Source organism: Eleutherodactylus coqui, chromosome 13 (assembly GCF_035609145.1).
Source record: "Eleutherodactylus coqui strain aEleCoq1 chromosome 13, aEleCoq1.hap1, whole genome shotgun sequence".
Taxonomy (NCBI): domain Eukaryota; kingdom Metazoa; phylum Chordata; class Amphibia; order Anura; family Eleutherodactylidae; genus Eleutherodactylus; species Eleutherodactylus coqui.
The window spans coordinates 124711752-124736206 of NC_089849.1; the positions used below are offsets into that span (position 1 = coordinate 124711752).

The 24455-nt window shown below is 49.5% G+C and overlaps 2 long non-coding RNA genes across 4 annotated transcripts; one reads left to right on the forward strand and one right to left on the reverse strand.

The window, feature by feature from the left end:
* The first annotated feature begins 16330 nt into the window (after window positions 1–16330).
* On the forward strand, window positions 16331–17328 carry LOC136587817 (uncharacterized). The gene is made up of 3 exons (XR_010787498.1): window positions 16331–16457; window positions 16710–16883; window positions 17279–17328. It is a non-coding gene; the product is annotated as an uncharacterized lncRNA (long non-coding RNA).
* Window positions 17329–19607: 2279 nt separating this feature from the next.
* Window positions 19608–23347, reverse strand: LOC136587470 (uncharacterized). 3 transcript variants are annotated; one of them, XR_010787463.1, is made up of 4 exons: window positions 23260–23347; window positions 20937–21222; window positions 20462–20635; window positions 19608–20039 (listed from the first exon to the last, which is right to left on the reverse strand). It is a non-coding gene; the product is annotated as an uncharacterized lncRNA (long non-coding RNA). The 3 variants fall into 3 exon arrangements; XR_010787465.1 differs by having other exon boundaries at window positions 20937–21078; window positions 23260–23341; XR_010787464.1 differs by lacking the exon at window positions 23260–23347 and having other exon boundaries at window positions 20937–21078; window positions 21139–21156.
* Between the last annotated feature and the right edge of the window lie 1108 nt (window positions 23348–24455).

The following is a 24455-nucleotide window of genomic DNA, read 5'->3' on the forward strand; positions in this document are numbered from 1 at the left end:
AGGGAACTTCACCCGACAGCGAATATCGAAGGGGTATGTTGCCCATCGTTCTTATGGGAGATAATAGAAAGGAGCTTATAACTCTGATTCGCAATTCAGTTGCGGAATCGACGTGGAAACGGTATAACACAATATGGAAAGCATGGCTGGATGCAGCGGGGGGGCATTTCCCCGAAGGAGAGCGGGCGAGAGCAGTCACGCTGGATTTATTAGCAGGAATGCGGTGACGGGGCGCGTCGTCAGACACGGCGCGCAAGCACTTATCGGCTATCGCCTTTTTGTTGCGCATGCACGGACAACGCGACATGACGAAGGAATTTGTCTTCGGACAGATTATGAAAGGTTGGAAAAAAGAGAAGTCGTCAAGAGACAACAGGCGGCCAATAACTTTTGAGTTACTCAACGCGATAATGAGAGTTTTGGAACAGGTATGTAAAGACGAAGGAGAGGTTCTGCTTTTCTGAGTCGTTTTTTCGCTAGAATTTTTCGCGGAGCTGAGACTGGGCGAATTAGTAGCCCCCAGCAGAAGGAAGCTGGGGGGGTTGTGCTTTGCGGACGTATTATGTGGCGAGGCCGATGTAAAATTAAGAATTCAGAAGTCTAAGACGGACGTGTATGGCGCAGGCGAGTGGCTACGCATAGCCGCACTAGGGTCAGCGTTATGTCCAGTATCGTTATTAAAAAAGTTTTTAGCGCATCACAGCGGCGAGGGACAACTGCTGGTACATGCTTCCGGGGCCCCTCTAACTAAGTTCCAGTTCGGGGCGGTTATGCGCGCATGCTTGCGGAACCTAGGTTTTGAACCGAGGGAGTTTGGGACGCATTCCTTTAGGATTGGCGCAGCCACATCGGCGTTCGCATGCGGCTTGAGAGTAGAAGAAGTAAAGCGGGTCGGTCGCTGGAAGTCGGAAGCGTACAAGTCGTACGTCCGACCTGACTTGCGAGTTTTATAATAAGGGGGGATGATGTTAACTTTTGGTGTTCCTTTGTTGTGTTTGCTTTACAGGTTCGGAATGGACTATATGGGTGGTGGGACACTTTTATTCACTGGGCTGAGAAAAGAGCGGGGAACAGGCCTATTGGCAGGAACCTGGGCCTGAAAGAGGTCCAGGTAAAATGGCACGGCATAAGAGGACTGCAACGGGCCAGGCTGCTCCATGAGATATTGTGCGTCAGCAGGTGGTCCCAAGGGAAGGTGATTCTGGTCATTCATGCAGGTGGGAATGACTTGGGGAGAGTAAAAGTCGCGGAGTTGGTGACGCTCATGAAAGAAGACATGCTGAGGTTCAGAAAGTTTTTTGAGCAGACCATTTTGGTATGGTTGGACATAGTTGCAAGAAGAGTGTGGAAGGACGCGAGAGACGTGGAGGCTATCGATAGGGTCAGGAAGACCATTAATTTCAAGATTTCAAAGTTTGTTAGGTCAATAGGTGGGGTAGCCATTAGGCATTGGGAGCTGGAGAAGAAGGTGCCAGGGATGTGGAGGAGGGATGGTGTCCATTTAAGTGACATAGGTTTGGACACCTTTTTATCAGGGCTGCAGGATGGGGTCGAGGCGGCTTTGTCACTGGCATGTGGGGGGCGGAGTGCAGTGTAGATAGGCTGCACTCCTTCGAGGCGTTGATAGGGGAATTTCCATGCCAGCTGGGGAATTGAGGGCGTCAACAGGCCATAATGGGCTTTCTCACGCCTTGAAAGAATTTGAGAGTTAGCAGTTAAGAAATAGTTGATAGGCATGGGAAGAAAAGATAAGTTAAGGTTAGAATAAATAAATAAAGCTGTGGCCTTCCCACATAGTTTTGCCAACATTAAATAAAATGGATGTTCTGTTTTCAATAAAAGAAATTTATTCAACAAGAAGTAGTCACGTGTTTTAATAAAAGGGAGTAAGCTAAGGGGGAAGAGTCCCCCCAGTCCTATGTTACCGCTGTGCACCACTGTTGGAGGGGAAGAGGGAGCATTAAGCAGAACAGGCTCCTTCTCCTCCACTCTCTCCCCCTGGATCAAAAAAGCCTCATTGATTGGTGGAGCAACAGTCAGTCTGCCTCACCACCAATCATGATACAGTGCTTCTGTCATATGGCATCCCGCATAGAAAGCCTGCCTGTGGCTGGGATCAGAATCTGGCCTTCAGCACTAATAATAATAATCTTTATTTGTATGGCGCCAACTTAAGAGGGGGTGCTGATAAGTCTTTAGATGAAGTTGAAACTTTACATTTACTCCACTGATGCCAACACACTTCTTACATCGGTATTCCAAGTTCTGTAAGCCTTGCAAAAAGAAGGATTTCGGTTGTGCCTCAAACCAGTCATCCGTAGCAGCCATGGCATCAGAAATGGGGTGACATTTGGTCCCCTTGAGGTGTTTCTTCAGGTTTGGAAACAGATGATAGTCGGAGGGAGCGAGATCCGATGAATAAGGTGGGTGGTCACCCAGCTGGAAGCCTAGCTCCACCAGTTTTGCCGTGGTCCTTTGGACAGCTTGCCGCGCCTTTTGGCCTTCAGAGCTGCCTTCAATTGGTCCAAAAGTTCAATGTAATGCCTTGGATTGATGGTGGAGCGATTTTGAAGGTCGTCCACTAGCAGCACGCCCTCCTTATCCCAGAACACAGACGCCATCACCTTAGTGGCTCAACTTCTTTGGGCGAGGAGAACCACTGTGCCTCCACTCTTTTGACTGCTCCTTGGCTTCAGGGTCATACAAATTAATTCAGGTCTCATCCATAGTGACCGGTCGATCCAGGAAGTTCTTATCAGTCCGGAAACGCTGACAAATGGACCGGGAAGTTCTCACTCGCATGCTTTTCTGATCTGTTGTCAGACATTTGGGGACCCACTGAGCAGATAGCTTCTTCATGGATAATGACACAAACCCGTTCACTAGAAATCCCCATGATGTCGGCTATTCCTGTAGCTGAAATTGGACAATTCTCCAGTATGAGGTTGTGCGCAGCATCTGCGATCTCCGGAACAACAACCTCTCTCGGTCGTCCAGGACGTTCCTCATCATTGGTGCTGAAGTGGCAACCCAGTTCTTAACTGTAGAATATGAAGGGCATTGATCCCCCGATGTCTGACACATATCACCATGAATATCCTTCGTGGCCGTTCCTTGCAGAAACAAGAATTTTATCACTCCTCTGCTCTCATTGGCCGTGAATATCGCCTTAGACTCCGCCATTTTTCCCCCCCCGCGTGCCGAGATCACTATTGCCATAAGCTACAAACACATATATTAGACACATAGGGCTTTCATGTGATGTAACATTCGTTACCATAGAAACAAAAAAAGAGCACAAAGCCAAAGACTTATCAGCAGCCCCTCGTATTCCGCAGCGCTTTCAAGCATGGGAGAAATGCAAACAATACAACACTATCGCCCCATTGATGTGCAGATCCATCTTCAATGGCAGCGATATTCAGGAAGCTTCAGGTGAAGAGGTAAATCATCATCTTGCTCTCGATAAAAATCTTAGGATCTCAGTAGGGGGAATGGGGCAAAAGGCACAAGGACACCCTCGGGATCCCCGGCCCACCTGACACCCTCTCCAAACAAATATGAGACCTGTAGGGCCCCCAGACAGAAGCATAGCCCCAACACAAAGGCCAGCAAAGGCAAGCAGGCTGCAGCTTCTACCTCACCACTGGAGGTCACTTCAGTCACTGTTAAACCAATGCAGGATGGTGCCACAAAACCCACAAACCACTCCATAACCTCCCCAGGGGGTAACACAAGGGAACATTCCCCAGCATCAGGCTCCAGTGCCTCACAGCAACCCGAAACAGCAATTGTCATTAATTTAACTGAGCTACCCACAGATGACTCCCAAACGCTACAAGCCCTCTGGGTCATGATCCGTGCTTTACCCACCAAAACGGATTTAGAGATGCAGATGCGGAACATGAAAAGGCCTTCACTACAGTTAGGCACTCAGTACAGGCCTTAACAGAGCGGAATGCGGCTCTAGAGGAAAACACAGGGATCCCTCCTACGGACTTTCAACAGTTAACACTAGTGGTAGAAAAGCAGCAGAAACAGCTCAGGGACCTGACCTTTCACCTTGACGATACTGAAAACAGAGATCGTCATAATAATCTAAAGCTAAGAGGCCTCCCGGAGGATAAACCCCCAGATGTGCTGCATGAGTGTGTAACGGCTATCTTCAACAAACTGCTACACCGTCTGGAAGAGCGGGCAACAGAATTGGATCGAGTTCACAGAGTCTTGGGGGGTGGACACGAAATTCTAACCTGCCAAGGGACGTCATCTGTAGAGTGCATTTTTACAGGCAGAAAGAGGAAATTCAGCGTTTGGCTTGGGAACGAGGTACAGTCAGCTTCAATGGAGCGGACATCACAATTTTACAAGATGTTTCCAGACTGACTCTCAATAGTCAGAAGTTGATCCGCCCCTTGCTGGAGGCAGCACGTCGAGCGGACGCAACCTACAAGTGGGGTCAATCTTACGTAAGCATGGTGGCCTCTTTACGGTTGGGACACTGGCAGACCTGGAAGACCTTAGTTTCCACCTTGGGAGTCTCCACGAGTTGCTATGTTTACTTTACTATTCCATCAAGTCGTTAGTGGGCAGTACTTTACATTGGTCAATCACAGCTTTCCACATCTCTAGACTTCCAGTTCGCAGAGGGCCAGATTTTCCAAGAAAACCTGCGGAGAATAGTTATCTGCTACACAGAGATAGAATTGCTGTTTTTCGTTTTCTTATTTCTCTCTCTTGTTAATTATCCTCTAAGCTGAGTAGTGGCCTCATCGGCCCATTGCACTTCTGCGTTCCCCTGGTAGGGTATCAGGGACCCTGTTTTCACCCTTCAATTTAGGGGAATCCGGTCCTCTGATTAAAATACAGTTGCTAATCACAAAGTTAGCTTAGGTTTGGTGTGTCCTTGTCTTACGTATACCCCTTGGTGTGTGTGTGTTTTTTCCCCCTCTTTCTCTCTTCCTTTTATAACTCCCGCATACACCGTAGATTATGTCGGCTGATTCTGCTAACCTCTTGGTAATCTCTCTCAACACACAGGGTTTGAATGTACCTGAAAAAAGGTCCTCCATTCTCCATCTTCTTTGGAAAAGAAGAGCGCAGGTGGCCTTCATACAGGAGACCCACTTCTGCACGAACGCATGTCCTAGATTCTCAGATGCCAGATTTCCAAACGCCTATCATAGCATGAACGCGGAATCCACATCCAAAGGTGTCTCAATCCTCATCGCCAACTCTGTTTTGTGGGAACACAGGGAGATTCGTTGTGATCCAGGAGGTAGATACATTTTTCTTAAAGGTAAGCTCGAGGGCACTCCAGTCACACTTGCAGCAGTCTACTCTCCCAACTCCAACTAGGTGTCATTTCTTGAAAGGACCCTGGAGGACTTGTAGAAATTTAAGGAGGGCACCCTGGTGATAGGAGAAGACTTTAATGTTCCCCTGGACCCACGGATAGACACTTCCAAGGGTAGTGATAGTATCTCCTTGTCTCCCACCATAGGATTAAGAGAGCACTACACAAATACCAACTTGTAGATGCCTGGAGAGTATTGCACCCCACCACTTGGGCCCCCTGTCCACGGGCGTTGCGGTACAGCTGCCGCCTGAGAGCAGGAGCCGCCGCCGAATCTCTGCCAGTCAGCCCTATCTGATAATTCTCCGCTCGTGGACAGTGTGACAGCGCTTTCTATGTGATTGTTCTCAGCAAGAGAAACGACGTAGCGCTTTCTATAGTCAGAGTTAGCAGAGGCGCTTGCTTAATCACAGATAGGGAAAGCTCCAGGGCCTGACGGGCTCACCCTTTTATATTATAAGAAATACGCGGAGACCCTCTCCCCCCATTCTATTAAGGCCTTTAACCCTTTAACATCTGGAAACAAAATGCCCAGAGACACCTTAACAGCCCATATCGCGGTCATACCTAAAGAAGAGAAGGACCCAGCGCAATGCCAGAGCTACCGTCCAATTTCTCTGCTGAATGTGGATTTGAAATTGTTTTCCAAAATTCTGGCAAACAGGATCTCCCCCTACCTGCATATTACAATTCATAAAGATCAATTTGGTTTTGTCCCACTTAGAGATGCGAGGGACAACATGACTAAAGCTATAAATCTGATACATTGGGCACGTAAACTTTCCCTACCTGTATGCCTTCTGTCCACAGATGCGAATAAGGCCTTTTTTAGGGTGTAGTGGGATTTCCTGTTTGACACTGTGACCCACATGGGAATGGGGCCCAATATGCTGCACTGGATCTCAAGCTTATACTCCTGCCCAACGGCTTCAGTTAGAGTAAATGGCCAGCTTTCAGCGCCTTTCTCCATCTCAAACCGTACAAGGAAAGGCTGCCCTCTTTCACCTTTGATCTTTATACTATGCTTGGAACCATTGTTGGGACAAATTCGCGCCTATCCTAATGTTCACTGGATCACATTGGGAGACACAGAACATAAGGTTGCAGCCTACGCAGACGACCTTCTGTTCTTCATATCTAATCCATGAATTCCCCTTCCAAACCTAATGGCCGAAATTAACCAATACTCCACATTGTCTAATTTTAAGATTAACTATCATAAATCGGCGGTGCTAAATGTTTCTCTCCCACAACCCATAGTGAATGAGCTGAAGGACTTCTCATTTTCCTGGGCAAGAGACCACATCCACTATTTGGAAAATCACAGGGGCAGAGCTTTGTCTGACTAAATCAAATTGGAGCCCCAATTTGATCCACTATTTGGGGATTAATCTCACGCCAGACAACGAGGAATTATATTCTGCCAATTTCCCAACGCTCTTGAACAAGGTCAGACAGGACCTAAATTCTTGGACCAAGGCTACTTTTTCTTGGTTTGGCAGGGCGGCAATTATTAAAATAAATATCCTCCCCATGGTTTTATATTTGTTCCAGGCCCTTCCTATTCATGTGCCAAGGCAATTCTTTCAGTACATACACTCCTTGATTACTTCCTTTATTTGGGCAGGTAAATCCTCTCACATAGCACGGAGTACGTTGTCCAGACCAAAAAAGGAAGGGGGGATGGGACTTCTAACTTTTGTACGATATTATCAGGCAGCTCACCTTACACGTATTGTAGATTGGCACCGTCACTCAACCCTTAAGCAGTGGGTCACCATAGAACAAGTGGCCACTCCTGTCTCACTGGTAGCTCTTCCCTGGACTAGTCAAAGATCCACAGAACTGGCACGCCACCCTATTATAGGCCCCATGATGTTTACCGCGACCAAAGTGTTAGCTAGGGCAGACATTTCTCCCAGGCCATCTCCTATGTTTCCGGTACTGGCAACCCAATATTTCCTCCAGGCTGCGAATATAAAGTGTTTCGTACATGGCTCTCAAGAGGCAAATTTAGGGCAGAGCATTTTCTACAGGTTGGCCAATGGCTTTTAGCGAACGTGTTAATTGGAGCAACCGACCCAGCCCTGCTCCCATTATGGCAGACGATACAACTGAGACACTTTCTCTTATCCCTTCCTCAGCCAAATACATTTGCTAGTCCAAAAACACAGTTTGAATTTATCTGTGGTCAAGAGGGTCCCTCTATGCATACATTATCCAGAGTATACAATATACTTAACTCACAACTAGAGGCCTCACCAGCAGGTTACATTCAGAAATGGGAAGAGGACCTGGGAATCACATTCACCCTGGAGGGAAGGGATAGAATTTCCACCATCAAGCATTCCGCTTCAATATCTAGTAAAATACAAGAATCGGGATTTAAGGTTCTTTCCAGGTGGTACAGGGTGACCTCCTATCTACATAAGAGTTTTGCTTCGGTTTCCCCTCTATGCTGGAGATGCGGCTCGGAACATGGGACTCTGCTGCACGTTTTCTGGGACTGTCCGTCGCTGGCAAGCTTCTGGTCAGAGGTATGGCAGATTGTATCTAAGTTTACCCATTACTCCATACCAAAATCTCCAGCTTTCTTTCTCCTGCATCATGGCGATATTCAATTGTCGATCTACAAAAAAAAAAATCGGTGGTGTGCTATCTAGTGGGGGCGGCGAGATCTTGCATTCCCAGACTCTGGAGACAGACAGCCCCGCCATCCGTTGCGTTGTGGATTATGGAGATGGAGGACCTATCGGCGTCATTAAAAGGTACACAAGAAAAATTTTGTAGAACATTGGTCAGTGTTTCAGGACTCTGAGGAGTATCGGCTGCTGCTCAACCCTGAAGCTGAGTAGTTCTCTTATAGCTACATATTTACATCTTTCAACATATTTATTATCATTATATATATATAATTTTTTTACTTTTTTCCCCCTCTCCCCCTGTGTATCCCCAATGTGTCTCGTTTGTGTTAGATATAACTGGTTTTGTTATTTGAGAAGAGGTTCAAGGATTTATACAGCGCTCTGTTGTATGTTAAAGGGGTTGTCCCGCGCCGAAACGTTTTTTGTTTTTTTTCAATAGGCCCCCCGTTCGGTGCGAGACAAACCCGATGCATGTGTTAAAAAAAATTAAAACGTTTAGTACTTACCCGAATCCCCGCGCTGCGGCGACTTCTTCCTTACCTTACTAAGCTGGCCGCCGGGATCTTCACCCACGATGCACCGCGGGTCTTCTCCCATGGTACACCGTGGGCTCTGTGCGGTCCATTGCCGATTCCAGCCTCCTGATTGGCTGGAATCAGCACACGTGACGGGGCGGAGCTACGAGGACCAGCTCTCCAGCACGAGCGGCCCCATTCACCAGGGAGAAGACCGGACTGCGCAAGCGCGTCTAATCGGGCGATTAGACGCTGAAATTAGACGGCACCATGGAGACGGGGACGCTAGCAACGGAACAGGTAAGTGAATAACTTCTGTATGGCTCATAATTAATGCACGATGTACATTACAAAGTGCATTAATATGGCCATACAGAAGTGTATACCCCCACTTGCTGCCGCGGGACAACCCCTTTAAGTACTCAGTTATAGAAAAGATTTTTGATTCACTGATATTGAAGTATTACTACAATCTGTATGGCGCTGACTGATGAGAGTAACAACTCGAATGTATCTGTTTAAAGATCGTTGATAAATAAAGAATTTATAAAATAAAATAAAAAAAAGTTGCAGAAAATTAGACTAGATGAAAATGTATTAACCTTATTTTCAACAAAGCACAAAGCAGGTGGATCAAGGAGATAATACTAGTGACTTATGGCCATTTACATGGGACGATTATCACTCAACATTCATTCAAACAAACGATAATCTGGTTGCGTAAATGCAAGAAAATCGCTCACTATTCATTCACAGGCTGTTAAACTGACTTTTCAGTCAACTTGAAAACCATTGCTGGCTCGCAGGCTTGTTATTCCCTGTAAACGCTCCCCGCATCACATAGGAGATGAAGCGCTGAGCGAGAAGCACGCGATGCAGCAGTGAAGTCTTGCAGTGTAAACCCTCTGCACGAGCGCCACCTTCCTCAGCGCTGACGTGTAAAACGGCCATTACCTGCTACAAAGCTTAGTGCCACCATCATTCATTAGCGCCCACTCCACTCCCGCTGTGTGAACTTTGTGGGCAGAGAGGAGCTTAATTTTATTAGACTACATCTGTGCTGCCGTGACCTGGAGTTCACACAACACTTTCATTAATCACTGGAGATTAGGAGGATGCTTTCAGACCAAACTTTGGACACTCAGTCTTGAATGCAGTTTTGCAGGAGGACCCCCCCCCATGGGGGTTGCTACTTGCTAGTTCCCCATCTTTGTGCTGCTGTGGGACATAAGGGAAGTTCATTATGATTGTCAATCTGTTTTCCCTTAAGGCACCTTTACATGGGCTGATATTTGCCCAAATAATTGAACAAATGACTAATTTCGGGTGACTGTTGGCCCGTGTACCCACGATCCCTGACAGGGCACTGAGAGAGAAGTCACGGAGTTGTTGCTAGTCGTGCCATTTCAGCTCATTTCTCGCTTAGCGTAAACAGGAATCGCCCGAACATTATCTTGCCCACTCCATCTCCATCCACTAGAAGGACTATGGCTCCTGTGTAAAGCATAGGAGTGATAGTCGCTGGTACGGCTATTAGGCATAACAAGGCTTTAGGGTAGCATGATGGTCAAGGCTGCACGATACAATGGAGATGATCAGGGTTGAAAGTTTCTGACAAATCAACTTCGAAGGGTCTTTTTTGGCCAAAGTCATAGAGAAAAATGCCAGCACAGCACTTTTATTTGAAGCCCGCAATGATAAAAGGCAGATGGAAGATGTGTTTCAAAGCAAAGTAGTTTTATTATAGCATATCTTATAAGAAACTGCAGTAACTGCTTCATAGTACACCTTCCTCAGTTATGTTCCTTCCCCATTAAAGGTGTATACACAAGTAACTGCCTTGTTGAGCAACTTACCATAGACATACGAAAAGAAAAACACTCATGAATATCACAAGTTGTTTTACAAGGAAAAAGCATAAACGCCAAGATGATTATTATTATTATTATTATATCCTGCAGGAAGTCTGGTGCCCAGCGGGAAGGTCCAATAGGCCTCTCGGCTCAGTGATATTGCTCCACAATCTGCCCCTTTATAACCATCAACTGTAATGTCTCCAAGCAATGGTGTGTCACCAATGTATACAGACCATGTAACAGCTATGGGACACATGGCACAGGGGGGCCCAGGGCTAGATGGCCCCGCCCCCTGTCCCACCACTGACTCGCCATCAGCACAGGGGTTTTTAGAAACTTACAGAACTGCAGCTTTGGATGAAGCTGTCAGTGCCGGACGCAGCACTAACCACCGAGCCACAGTCACTGAACACGCACCACCACTGATTGCTTCCAGTTCCATCCGCCTCCCGTTGAGTACAATGTAACAAAAGGATCCATCTCTATTCCCTTTCTGAAACTGGAAACAAAAGAGCAACAGTCTGCGCTTCTGATCCAGCGCAAAAAATGCAATGAAAGCGGAAAATATAGAAACGGATTGAAGCTGGAGACGTTCTGCTTCCATACATTTTTATGGGTTTGAAAATGGACCTTTCCATTTTGCTTTTCCCACGATGGAGCAACAAACGCTAATGTGAAAAGGTCTTTAGTGTGCCTTCACACTTGTGATCGCGATATCGCTGCGATTGTTTAACGCAAATGTCAATAGGATGATCTAATGTTAAAAACTCATCGCGAACCCAGAGCTAGATGCGTCTTCAGGTAGGAGATCCCTCTCACGATTGGCACTACATTCTCTCAAAAAACACTTTACAGTTGGTGGACTTGTTGAGGATCCTTCACCCAGGGGTCAGGGACTACACATTGTATTCTTATGTACATAATTCGTACACCAGGATAGATGTGCTCCTGGTCTTGCAGAGCTTGCTGGACTGCTCCCTGAGATGCTCCCTGGGAGACTTTATCTGGTCCAACCATGTGCCAGTCTTTGGCGAGTTCATGAGAAGGAGTGGTCGTCTGGGGGGTATCTCGTGGAGGCTCAACAATAACCTTCTTAAGGACTCCTTATGCATATCCAACATTAAAAATGCGATCACAGAATTTACAGAAGTCCATCAAATAGACCCCACAGGGGCTCCCATTCAGTGGGAAGCATTAAAATGCGTCATTAGGGGTATATTAATCTCACATGGGGCTAGACTCAAAAAAGAAAATGCAGCAAGGCTATGTAAACTTATCCTAAATCTACAGGCGAAAGAGCCAGCTAACAAAAGATCCCAAAGAGACACACAGAAGCAGAAATCTCGACTTTGAAACAGCAGATCTTAGAAATCCTTGACCAATGATCCCTGGCCTTTAGAAATAGGTTGCGCAGAGGTTCCTTTGAATACTGAGATAAATGTGGAAGCTGGTTGGCGAAGGCCCTACATCCCAGAACCTCCCTCTCTCATATCCCTAAAATTCAGGTGGGCGGGCGGGGTCCGGTCCACTCCCCCTCAGACATTCTGGAAGAATTCAGGAAATACTACTCCAAATTTTACAATATCGAAGAGTCAGCTCAGCTAGACTATCAACAGGTGGTGAAGCAGACCGAGGCTTAGCTGATCCTCAATGTTCCCAAAAGAATATCGGGGGGGGGGAATCGGAGAGCCTGGAGGTGGACTTCTCCTCTTTGGAGCTTGAGGAGCTAATTAAAAATTTAAAAGTGGGCAAGAGCCCAGGGACAGATGGCTTTACAGCCAGGTTCTTTAAAGTGTTCCGAGAGGAGGTCTCGCCTTTAATGTGGAGAGGCGGGGGTGCCCCTTCCCGACCCAGGCCTTGATGGCTCACATTACGATTATTACTAAACCTGGTAAGGACGTCTCGGTTTGCGGCAACTGCAGACCAGTCTCCCTCCTTAATATAGATATAAAACTATTTGCAAAACTGATCACCTAACGCCTACGAGATACTATTCCCTGCCTGATCCACAGGGAGCAGGTGGGCTTCGTCCCGGGCAGAGAGTCTAGGGACAACACCATCCAATCCCTGTCGTTAATTGCTAGAGCCAAACATGCAAACAGCCCCCTCTGTCTTCTTGCAGTCGACGCGAAGAAGGCATTCGACAGGGTCACCGGGAATTTCCTCTCTGCCACAATAGAAAAAAGAGGTGTCGGCCCAAGAATGAAAGACCGAATCCTGTCTCTTTATCACAATCCTACCAGCAGGATCAGAGTGCCCTGTCAGACGCCTTCCAAATAAGGAACGGGACAAGGCAGGGCTGCCCCTTATCCCCGTTCTTATACGTCTTAACAATGGAGGCACTAGCAAATGCGATCCCTCAAAACAAATCAATTGCGAGTTTCCGAATAGGCGACATAGAACCAGGGCGTACCTAAAGGCTATGGGGCCCAGGTGCAAAAGTTCAGCTCGCCCCCCCCCCTCCCCACCACACACACTCCATCTGTACCCGTACCCGTACTTATACCTAAACCGTGCTAATTTACAAACATGATCTAGCCCCTTGGCGTAAGCCATCTCATCAGGACTCCTTTCCTTGACTACGTAAAAACCTGTTGGTAATGTGTTAGGCTGCTTTCACACGACCGCACAAATTGTGTGAGATTTGTGCGTTACAAGACGCACAGATCACACATGAATACGACCCCGTTGTTTTGAATGCGATCATACACAGAAGCGATGTTTTGTTTTTTTTCTCTGCATCGTACGAGAATATGGTGATGTGATCTGAGTTAGTTTTAACACAACAACCCCTCACATCCGCGGGGACGGCACATGTTGGCGAGTCTAATATGGGGCATAGTTTCACGGCCCAATATCAGACTCACGTGTGAAATTAGCCCAAGGCCGGCTGCACACAGCTGGATTTGCATTGCGGAATATGGAGCGGGCATCCGCCTACGGACTCCGCAGCATGTACTGCCCATAGCATGCTATGGAAAAGCATTTTTTCCTCTACACGAGCAGAAAGCAATTGCGGTTTTCCGCTCACGGCTCGGCTTGTGGACCATCCGCAGTACAGGAAAAAGAAAGAAATTACGGGTACGCGCGGATGCCAGCGGGGCACAGGGTTGGATTCACGCATGCAGAATCCGGCCCAGTTGTGAGCAGCCGGCCTCAGACTGTGTTCATGGATTTTTGAACCACAATTAAAATCACATCCATAACTGCATGCAGTATTATAAACCGCACGGGGATTCAAACAATACAGGCGGTTTTTAAATTACATGCTGATGAGTTTTTCAGTTGTGTGTAAAGTGTTCAGTTATACAGTATATACCCAGGTTATACCAGCTGTACATATATAATTATATACAGGAGATCTTCACGTTACATTACACCAGCATGGTACATACAGGAGATGTATAGTTATATACATCTCCTGTATACAGTGATATCGGCCATGCTGGTGTAAGGCCGGTCTCACATCTGCGTCGGGACCTCTGGCAGGAGATTCCATCACAGATATGGCACCAAATACCGGAAAAAAAGTGCTGTGTGCCACGTTTTTCTTCCGTCCAAAAGCCGGGCCGAAATTGGACAGAACCCATTATAGTCAATGGAGTCCTTCCGGCACTATTCGGTTCTGTCCACAGACGGATCGTTCGTCCGCAGGGATTCCCCTTTCCTGCTCCCCAAACGGAACAGGAAAGGGGAATTCCCCAGCACAGGTATGATACCTCCCAAAATTGGATATCTTCTGTATATAATTATACATGTACAGCTGATATAAGCTATACATTCTGTACATGGTAATATAGAGCATGCTGATATAAACTGGGCCGGGTTACACCAGCATGTTCCATATCACTATATACAGGCTGTAGAGCTTCTACCAGCTGTACATACATAGTTATATACAGGAGATACACAGGTTACACCAGCATGGTACATATCACTATATACAGGATGTATATCCCCCTGTATATAGTGGTATGTCCCATGCTGGTATAACCTGTGTATCTCCTGTATATAAATATATATATATACAGCTGGTATAACCTATACCAGCTATACATATATAATTACACTCCTTCCTATACTCACCTCTGCAGCAGTGTGTGGGCAGCCTGTAAATGAAAGTCCCGTCCTTTGATCACATGACCAGGGCCTGGTCATGTGATCTGCAACCACAGGTCCTCCTGCACTCTCATGTACAGGCTGTGCATCCATCGCTCCGGAGGGCATATTACCCCATTCAGCCGCATTTGTCCGGCGCAGCCGATTCAGCCAATCAGCTGGCTGGAATCGGCACCACGTGACTCAGCGGCGTGCCCGCGCATTGCCGTGCACGATGAGCTGTGCCCGCGCGTCACGTGGGCTGTGACGTCACCGAGCCTTGCATCTGCCCGCGGATTTTGACCACCATTCATCTACAGAGGAAGCAAGCTGATGGTTGGAGCCTTTTCCCCAATTTACAAGATGGGAGAGTAAGATTTGTGCGCTACGTGTGGTGAGTACCCACCTGAGATTTGTGCGCTGTGTGCTACATGTGGAGACGCGGTCACCTTAGATTAATGCGCCGTGCGCTACGTGTGGAGACGCGGCCACCTGAGATTTGTGCGCCGTGCGCTACGCTGTGCGCTACGTGTGGAGACGCGGCCACCTGAGATTAATGCGCCGTGCGCTACGTGTGGAGACGCGCTCACCTGAGATTAATGCGCCGTGCGCTACGTGTGGAGACGCGGTCACCTTAGATTAATGCGCCGTGCGCTACGTGTGGAGACGCGGCCACCTGAGATTAATGCGCTGTGCGCTACGTGTGGAGACGCGATCACCTGAGATTAATGCGCCGTGCGCTACGTGTGAAGACGCGGTCACCTTACATTAATGCGCCGTGCGCTACGTGTGGAGACGCGGTCACCTGAGATTAATGCGCCATGCGCTACGTGTGGAGACGCGGTCACCTGAGATTTGTGCGCTGTGCGCTACGTGTGGAGACGCGCTCACCTGAGATTAATGCGCCGTGCGCTACGTGTGGAGACGCGATCACCTTAGATTAATGCGCCGTGCGCTACGTGTAGAGACGCAATCACCTGAGATTAATGCGCCGTGCGCTACGTGTGGAGACGCGTTCACCTGAGATTAATGCGCCGTGCGCTACGTGTGGAGACGTGATCACCTGAGATTAATGCGCCGTGCGCTACGTGTGGAGACGCGCTCACCTGAGATTAATGCGCCGTGCGCTACGTGTGGAGACGCGATCACCTGAGATTAATGCGCCGTGCGCTACGTGTGGAGACGCGATCACCTGAGATTAATGCGCCGTGCGCTACGTGTGGAGACGCGGCCACCTGAGATTAATGCGCCGTGCGCTACGTGTGGAGACGAGGTCACCTGAGATTTGTGCGCTGTGCGCTACATGTGGAGACGCGATCACCTGAGATTAATGCGCCGTGCTCTACGTGTGGAGACGCGATCACCTGAGATTAATGCGCTGTGCGCTATGTGTGGAGACGCGATCACCTGAGATTAATGCGCCGTGCGCTACGTGTGGAGACGCGATCACCTGAGATTAATGCGCCGTGCGCTACGTGTGGAGACGCGGCCACCTGAGATTAATGCGCCGTGCGCTACGTGTGGAGACGCGATCACCTGAGATTTGTGCGCCGTGCGCTACGTGTGGAGACGCGATCACCTGAGATTAATGCGCTGTGCGCTACGTGTGGTGAGTACCCACCTGAGATTTGCGCGACGCCATCTGACGCGACCTGACTTTTTTTGCAGATTTGTGCGCTACGTGTGGAGACGCCACCCGAGATTTGTGCGCTACGTGTGGAGACGCCATCCGAGATTTGTGCGCTACGTGTGGAGACGCCACCCGAGATTTGTGCGCTACGTGTGGTGAGTACGTCACCTGAGATTTGCGCAACGCCACCCGACGCAACCTGTCTTTTTTTGCAGATTTGTGCGCTCGGGTGGAGACGCGCCACCCGAGATTTGTGCGCCTTATTGCAAAATAACGTGTGGAGAGGATCCTGACGTTTGGACGCGTTTCGAGAAGAATTTCGCTTCGCTCGGACACCATCTGACATCACTCAGCGAGGTAAGCTGCTGCATCTGCCCAAATTTTCATTGCGTGCATCTGCTCATATGCGCATATTTGGCGCATATTTCCAGGTTTTCGCTTGCATCTGCTGACATGCGCATATTTGGCGCATATTTGCAGGTTTTCGCTTGCATCTGCTGATATGCGCATATTTGGCGCATATTTGCCGGTTTTCTCCTGCATCACCTGATATGTGCATATTTGCAGGTTTTTGCTTGCATGTGGTGATATGCTCTCCGTTTTCCACAGGACGACTCGTGTGGAGAGGAACCTGACATTTGGCTGCGTTTTGTACAACGTACGGAACCGGAGATTGGCGTTTTAGGTGCTGATCTCACATTTGCCCCCCGCCTTTTGGAGAGGACGACTCTTCTGGAGAGGAATTTCGCTTCGCTAGGACACCACCTGACGTCACTTGGCGAGGTAAGCTGCTGCATCTGCCAAATTTTTCATTGCTTGCATCTGCTCCTGCGTACATGCATGTGTACATGCATGTGTGCGTGCATGTATGTATACATGTATGCATGTATGTATACATGTATGCATGTGTGTATGTATACATGCATGCATGTATACATGCATGTATGCATGCGTGTATACATGCGTGTATACGTGTATGCATGCGTGTATACGTGTATGCATGCATGTATGTATACATGCATGTATGTATACATGCATGCATGCATGTATGTATGTATAATTCTTCTGACCTGGTTGGGGGAGTAGTGGTCATTGTAAGTGGGTTGAGCGGATCTAGGAATCAGTAATACTGGTGGGATGTAACTGTTAACCTGCTGATTTCTCGTTATTTCCTGCAGATCTGACGTCCTTGAGAACGGGAAGGCTGTCCGACAGTGAAGAGACCCTCGTCGTTCAGCAATCTTTAAACCCTTCTTTTTATGAACTGTTTTTTCCCAGTGACTCTTTTTTTTAATACGCTTTTAAAAAAAAAAAATTATGACGGAGGATCCTGAAAAACTGCGCAATATTTTACTGCAATGCAGTAAACAGAAAAGACCCATAAACACAGCGGCCTTTTGTCTATATCAGGGAATGAACCTTGGTGTACCATCCACACTAGCAATAAATTAGAAAATCTGAATTGGGTGGAGTCTGTCTGGTTTTCACTATACGTTGCAGTTGGTGGTGTGCCCTGTCCTGCTCCTGATGCAGTTGGCGGTGCGCCCTGCTCCTGATGCAGTTGGCGGTGTGCCCTGTCCTGCTCCTGATGCAGTTGGCGGTGTGCCCTGTCCTGCTCCTGATGCAGTTGGCGGTGTGCCCTGTCCTGCTCCTGATGCAGTTGGCGGTGCGCCCTGTCCTGCTCCTGATGCAGTTGGCGGTGCGCCCTGTCCTGCTCCTGATGCAGTTGGCGGTGTGCCCTGTCCTGCTCCTGATGCAGTTGGCGGTGTGCCCTGTCCTGCTCCTGATGCAGTTGGCGGTGTGCCCTGTCCTGCTCCAGTTGGTGGTGTCTGTTATGTGGCATGTGTATGACTCCTGTTCTGTGGTGTGACTCCGCAGATCTGCTAGGGCCCAGTTCTTAAGATCGCTGGGCCGCCCTCTTACTGGGCTGATGTCCCCGCTTAGGTAGGGTCACTATCATCCTCCCTGTAGCACAGGCTTGGTTGCCTGGATTCTGTGTGACTCTCCTGTGTTCCCTGTGTGCGTGTATACTACTAGACTACCACTCCTTTGGTCACAATCGTGTGGGCCCTCTGCTTTATCTGCTCACACGATTGTAACAGTCTGTTCAGAAAGCCACTGACTACTCCTTTCTTTTTGGGCCCAGTGGTGCATACAGACATAACATTAGGGCCACACTGTGTATACTTGTGAACACGAGACAAAACAGGGGTATCCATTTCGGAGGTTCAATCCTCCTTTTGATGTGCAATATAGAAAAGAAAAGGTCTTGAAAAGGACATGTTTTCTAAAAATTAAATATTATTTGGTCTCCTAAATTGCATTAATTCCTAAAAATAAATGTGGGGTCAAAATACTCCTGACCCTCTCAGAGAATACATTAAGGGGTGCAGTTTATAAAATGTGGTAATTTGTAAGGGTATCTATCATTATGACTAAGGATGAGCGAGTATACTCGGTAAGGCACTAGTCGTTCGAGTAATGTGCCTTAAACGAGTATCTCCCTGCTCGTCCTTAAAGATTCCGGGGCCGCCGCGGGGGAGAGCGGGGAGGAACGGAGGGGAGATCTCTCTCTCTCTATCTCCCCTGCGACTCACCTGTCAGCCGCAGCGGTCCCCGAATCTTCAGGGACGAGCAGGGAGATACTCGTCTAAGGCACATTACTTGAACGACTAGTGCCTTACCGAGTATACTCGCTCATCCTTAAAGGGGTTGTCCCGCGCCGAAACGGGTTTTTTTTTTTTTCAACCCCCCCCCCGTTCGGCGCGAGACAACCCCGATGCAGGGAAGTAAAGAAAGTTTACCGGAGCGCTTACCTTAATCCCCGCGCTCCGGTGACTTCAATACTTACCGCTGAAGATGGCCGCCGGGATCCTCTGTCTCCGTGGACCGCAGCTCTTCTGTGCGGTCCATTGCCGATTCCAGCCTCCTGATTGGCTGGAATCGGCACGTGACGGGGCGGAGCTACACGGAGCCGCTCTCTGGCACGAGCGGCTCCATAGAAGACTGCAGAAGACCCGGACTGCGCAAGCGCGGCTAATTTGGCCATCGGAGGGCGAAAATTAGTCGGCTCCATGGGAACGAGGACGCCAGCAACGGAGCAGGTAAGTAAAAAACTTTTTATAACTTCTGTATGGCTCATAATTAATGCACAATGTACATTACAAAGTGCATTAATATGGCCATACAGAAGTGTATAGACCCACTTGCTGCCGCGGGACAACCCCTTTAATTATGACACCTAGCAGCCTTTGCAAACTTGGATTGGTGGAGGAAAACTAAGTGTTCTTCTAAATTCTGAAAAGTAATGTTAAATTTGTACGTCTCCTAAATGGAAAAAATAAATGTACAAAAGTTTTAAACCGTGCTTCCAGAATAAAGTGAACAGATGGAAATCTATATGTTCGCAGAGATTTGTACAGTATGTTGGCACTTATTTTATATATGACATTTGACAATGTGAAAAAATGAAAATTCAAAATTGTGCAAAGTAGCAATTTTAATAAATATACACAACTTTTAACAGTCCTTTTTTACTGCCTAACAGAAGTACAACAAGGGGAAGAAAACAATGTCAGTCACTTGGATATGCAAAACCTTTACGGACTTATGATATGTCAAGTGACACATGTAAAGTTCCAAGTTTTCAGTCTGTCACTAAGGCGCAAACAGCCTGGTTCTCTAATGGGATAAATAGCTTAGAGTATAAACTGTGAACCGACTAACGAGGGACAGTGAGCAGCATCACATGCATCGTACTGCTCCATCAGATCCTGATGATGGATTTCCATAGCAGGTGATGGGCCATTTCCAGCTTTTAAGCGTCCTCCTGAGCCAACATCTGGGAACTTCTGGCTCTCTGGTGATTCAACTCTGTGGTTGCGAGCACCAGAAACGGTTACCACAGTGCAGTATTCTGACCAAAACGTATCAGCTGACCTAGAAGGAGGAAGAAAAAAAAAATTAACCCTGCCTGCAATTGGCTTAATTCCGTGGGTTTTCCTAGTTCTTGCACTGTCCCTGCTTTTCTTCACTCCTACTTTAATAGATAAAGACATCGTATTTGGACAATTGGTATGTTTCTCCGAAGGTTTGTTCAGGTATGTACGCATACATGCATGTACGCATACAGGCACGCATGTACGCATACAGGCACGCACACACGCATACAGGCACGCACGCATGTACGCATACAGGCACGCACACACGCATACAGGCACGCACGCATGTACGCATACAGGCACGCACACATGTACGCATACAGGCACGCACGCATGTACGCGTACAGGCACGCATACAGGCATGCATGTACATATGAGCAGATGCAAGCAATGAAAAATTTGGCAGATGCAGCAGCTTACCTCGCCAAGTGACGTCAGGTGGTGTCCTAGCGAAGCGAAATTCCTCTCCAGAAGAGTCGTCCTCTCCCAAAGGCGGGGGGCAAATGTGAGATCAGCACCTAAAACGCCAATCTCCGGTTCCGTACGTTGTACAAAACGCAGCCAAATGTCAGGTTCCTCTCCACACGAGTCGTCCTGTGGAAAACGGAGAGCATATCACCACATGCAAGCAAAAACCTGCAAATATGCACATATCAGGTGATGCAGGAGAAAACCGGCAAATATGCGCCAAATATGCGCATATCAGCAGATGCAAGCGAAAACCTGCAAATATGCGCCAAGTATGTGCATATCAGCAGATGCAAGCGAAAACCTGCAAATATGCGCCAAATATGCGCATGTCAGCAGATGCAAGCGAAAACCTGGAAATATGCGCCAAATATGCGCATATGAGCAGATGCACGCGATGAAAATTTGGGCAGATGCAGCAGCTTACCTCGCTGAGTGATGTCAGATGGTGTCCGAGCGAAGCGAAATTCTTCTCGAAACGCGTCCAAACGTCAGGATCCTCTCCACACGTAATTTTGCAATAAGGCGCACAAATCTCGGGTGGCGCGTCTCCACCCGAGCGCACAAATCTGCAAAAAAAGACAGGTTGCGTCAGGTGGCGTCGCACAAATCTCAGGTGACGTACTCACCACACGTAGCGCACAAATCTCGGGTGGTGTCTCCACACGTAGCGCACAAATCTCGGGTGGCGTCTCCACACGTAGCGCACAAATCTGCAAAAAAAGACAGGTTGCGTCAGGTGGCGTCGCGCAAATCTCAGGTGACGTACTCACCACACGTAGCGCACAAATCTCGGGTGGCGTCTCCACACGTAGCGCACAAATCTGCAAAAAAAGTCAGGTCGCGTCAGATGGCATCGCGCAAATCTCAGGTGGGTACTCACCACACGTAGCGCACAGCGCATTAATCTCAGGTTATCGCGTCTCCACACGTAGCGCACGGCGCATTAATCTAAGGTGACCGCGTCTCCACACGTACTGCACGGCGCATTAATCTCAGGTCAGCGCGTCTCCACACGTAGCGCACGGCGCATTAATCTCAGGTGGCCGCGTCTCCACACGTAGCGCACGGCGCATTACTCTCAGGTGATCGCGTCTCCACACGTAGCGCACGGCGCATTAATCTCAGGTGACCGCGTCTCCACACGTAGCGCACGGCGCATTAATCTCAGGTGACCGCGTCTCCACACGTAGCGCACGGCGCATTAATCTCAGGTGATCGCGTCTCCACACGTAGCGCACGGCGCATTAATCTCAGGTGATCGCGTCTCCACACGTAGCGCACGGCGCATTAATCTCAGGTGACCGCGTCTCCACACGTAGCGCACGGCGCATTAATCTCAGGTGACCGCGTCTCCACACATAGCGCACGGCGCATTAATCTCAGGTGACCGCGTCTCCACACATAGCACACGGCGCATTAATCTCAGGTGAGCGCGTCTCCACATGTAGCGCACAGCGCACAAATCTCAGGTGACCGCGTCTCCACACGTAGCGCACGGCGCATTAATCTCAGGTGATCGCGTCTCCACATGTAGCACACGGCGCACAAATCTCAGGTGAGCGCGTCTCCACATGTAGCGCACAGCGCTGATAGCGTCTCCACACGTAGCGCACGGTGCATTAATCTCAGGTGATCGCGTCTCCACACGTAGCGCACGGCGCATTAATCTCAGGTGATCGCGTCTCCACACGTAGCGCACGGCGCATTAATCTCAGGTGGCCGCGTCTCCACACGTAGCGCACGGCGCATTAATCTCAGGTGATCGCGTCTCCACACGTAGCGCACGGTGCATTAATCTCAGGTGATCGCGTCTCCACACGTAGCGCACGGCGCATTAATCTCAGGTGGCCGCGTCTCCACACGTAGCGCACGGCGCATTAATCTCAGGTGATCGCGTCTCCACACGTAGCGCACGGCGCATTAATCTCAGGTGATCGCGTCTCCACATGTAGCGCACGGCGCATTAATCTCAGGTGACCGCGTCTCCACACGTAGCGCACGGCGCATTAATCTCAGGTGATCGCGTCTCCACATGTAGCACACGGCGCACAAATCTCAGGTGAGCGCGTCTCCACATGTAGCGCACAGCGCTGATCGCGTCTCCACACGTAGCGCACGGTGCATTAATCTCAGGTGATCGCGTCTCCACACGTAGCGCACGGCGCATTAATCTCAGGTGATCGCGTCTCCACACGTAGCGCACGGCGCATTAATCTCAGGTGGCCGCGTCTCCACACGTAGCGCACGGCGCATTAATCTCAGGTGATCGCGTCTCCACACGTAGCGCACGGTGCATTAATCTCAGGTGATCGCGTCTCCACACGTAGCGCACGGCGCATTAATCTCAGGTGGCCGCGTCTCCACACGTAGCGCACGGCGCATTAATCTCAGGTGATCGCGTCTCCACACGTAGCGCACGGCGCATTAATCTCAGGTGATCGCGTCTCCACATGTAGCGCACGGCGCATTAATCTCAGGTGACCGCGTCTCCACACGTAGCGCACGGCGCATTAATCTCAGGTGAGCGCGTCTCCACACGTAGCGCACAGCGCACAAATCTCAGGTGATCGCGTCTCCACACGTTGCGCCCGGCGCATTAATCTCAGGTGACCGCGTCTCCACACGTAGCGCACGGCGCATTAATCTCAGGTGGCCGCGTCTCCACACGTAGCGCACGGCGCATTAATCTAAGGTGACCGCGTCTCCACATGTAGCACACAGCGCACAAATCTCAGGTGGGTACTCACCACACGTAGCGCACAAATCTTACTCTCCCATCTTGTAAATTGGGGAAAAGGCTCCAACCATCAGCTTGCTTCCTCTGTAGATGAATGGTGGTCAAAATCCGCGGGCAGATGCAAGGCTCGGTGACGTCACAGCCCACGTGACGCGCGGGAACAGCTCATCGTGCACGGCAATGCGCGGGCACGCCGCTGAGTCACGTGGTGCCGATTCCAGCCAGCTGATTGGCTGAATCGGCCGCGCCGGACAAATGTGGCTGAATGGGGTAATATGCGCTCCGGAGGTGAGTAGAGCCAAACTAGCCCCTCCCCCTGGTAATTGCTGGCCGGCAGAGACTGATAGACTGCAGCTCTGACCACTCACAGCTGCAGCCTATCAGTGGAAGGGCCGCACGCCGTGGGAGTCTGCAGCCTGTAATTGGCTGCCGACTCCACGTGTAACAACCCTCTCCTCTGCGAGGGCCAACTTGCGGAGCTGCCTCCCGTCTCTCTCCTCTTCTCTCCCTCCGCCCCCCACCCCCACTACCAACACACTGTCGGCCCACAGTGATCATGCGGCCGACAGTGATGGTAATGCACACACTGTGCATTTTGACCAAGGTGCAGACCGAGGTGTCACAACTAGAGAGCCAGTTCCCCTTTTGGTGGATGCATTCCTCGATTAAATACCTAGGAACTCGGCTCCCAGCAGATGTTTCCCAGGCATCCAAACTTAAAGGGGTTGTCTCAAGGAAGCAGTGAAATTTTTTTTTTGCCCAGTCCCCCTTATTAAGCATACATTACTAAGCCCCCCTGTAAATGACTTTTCTAGCTGGTTTGTACTTACAGTTCCAGCGTTTCAGCAACTTATAAAAAGTTTCCCCAAGATGGCCGCCGGCTCTTTTCCCGGCGCTTGCTGTAGCCCGACGTGCGCGCTCCCGAGACGCTACCAGCTGTGTCTCCCTGACAACCAGACGCCCCGCAGCCGCCGACCGGACCGCGGCCGACCAGTCACCCACCGCCAGGCAGCAGGTAACCGGCGCTAGCCCCTGGCTCCCCCGCGCTAGCCCCCGGCTCCCCCGCGCTAGCCCCCGGCTCCCCCGCGCTAGCCCCGGCTTCCCCGCGCTAGCCCCGGCTTCCCCGCGCTAGCCCCGGCTTCCCCGCGCTAGCCCCGGCTTCCCCGCGCTACGCCCCGGCTCCCCAGCGGTAGGCCCCGGCTCCCC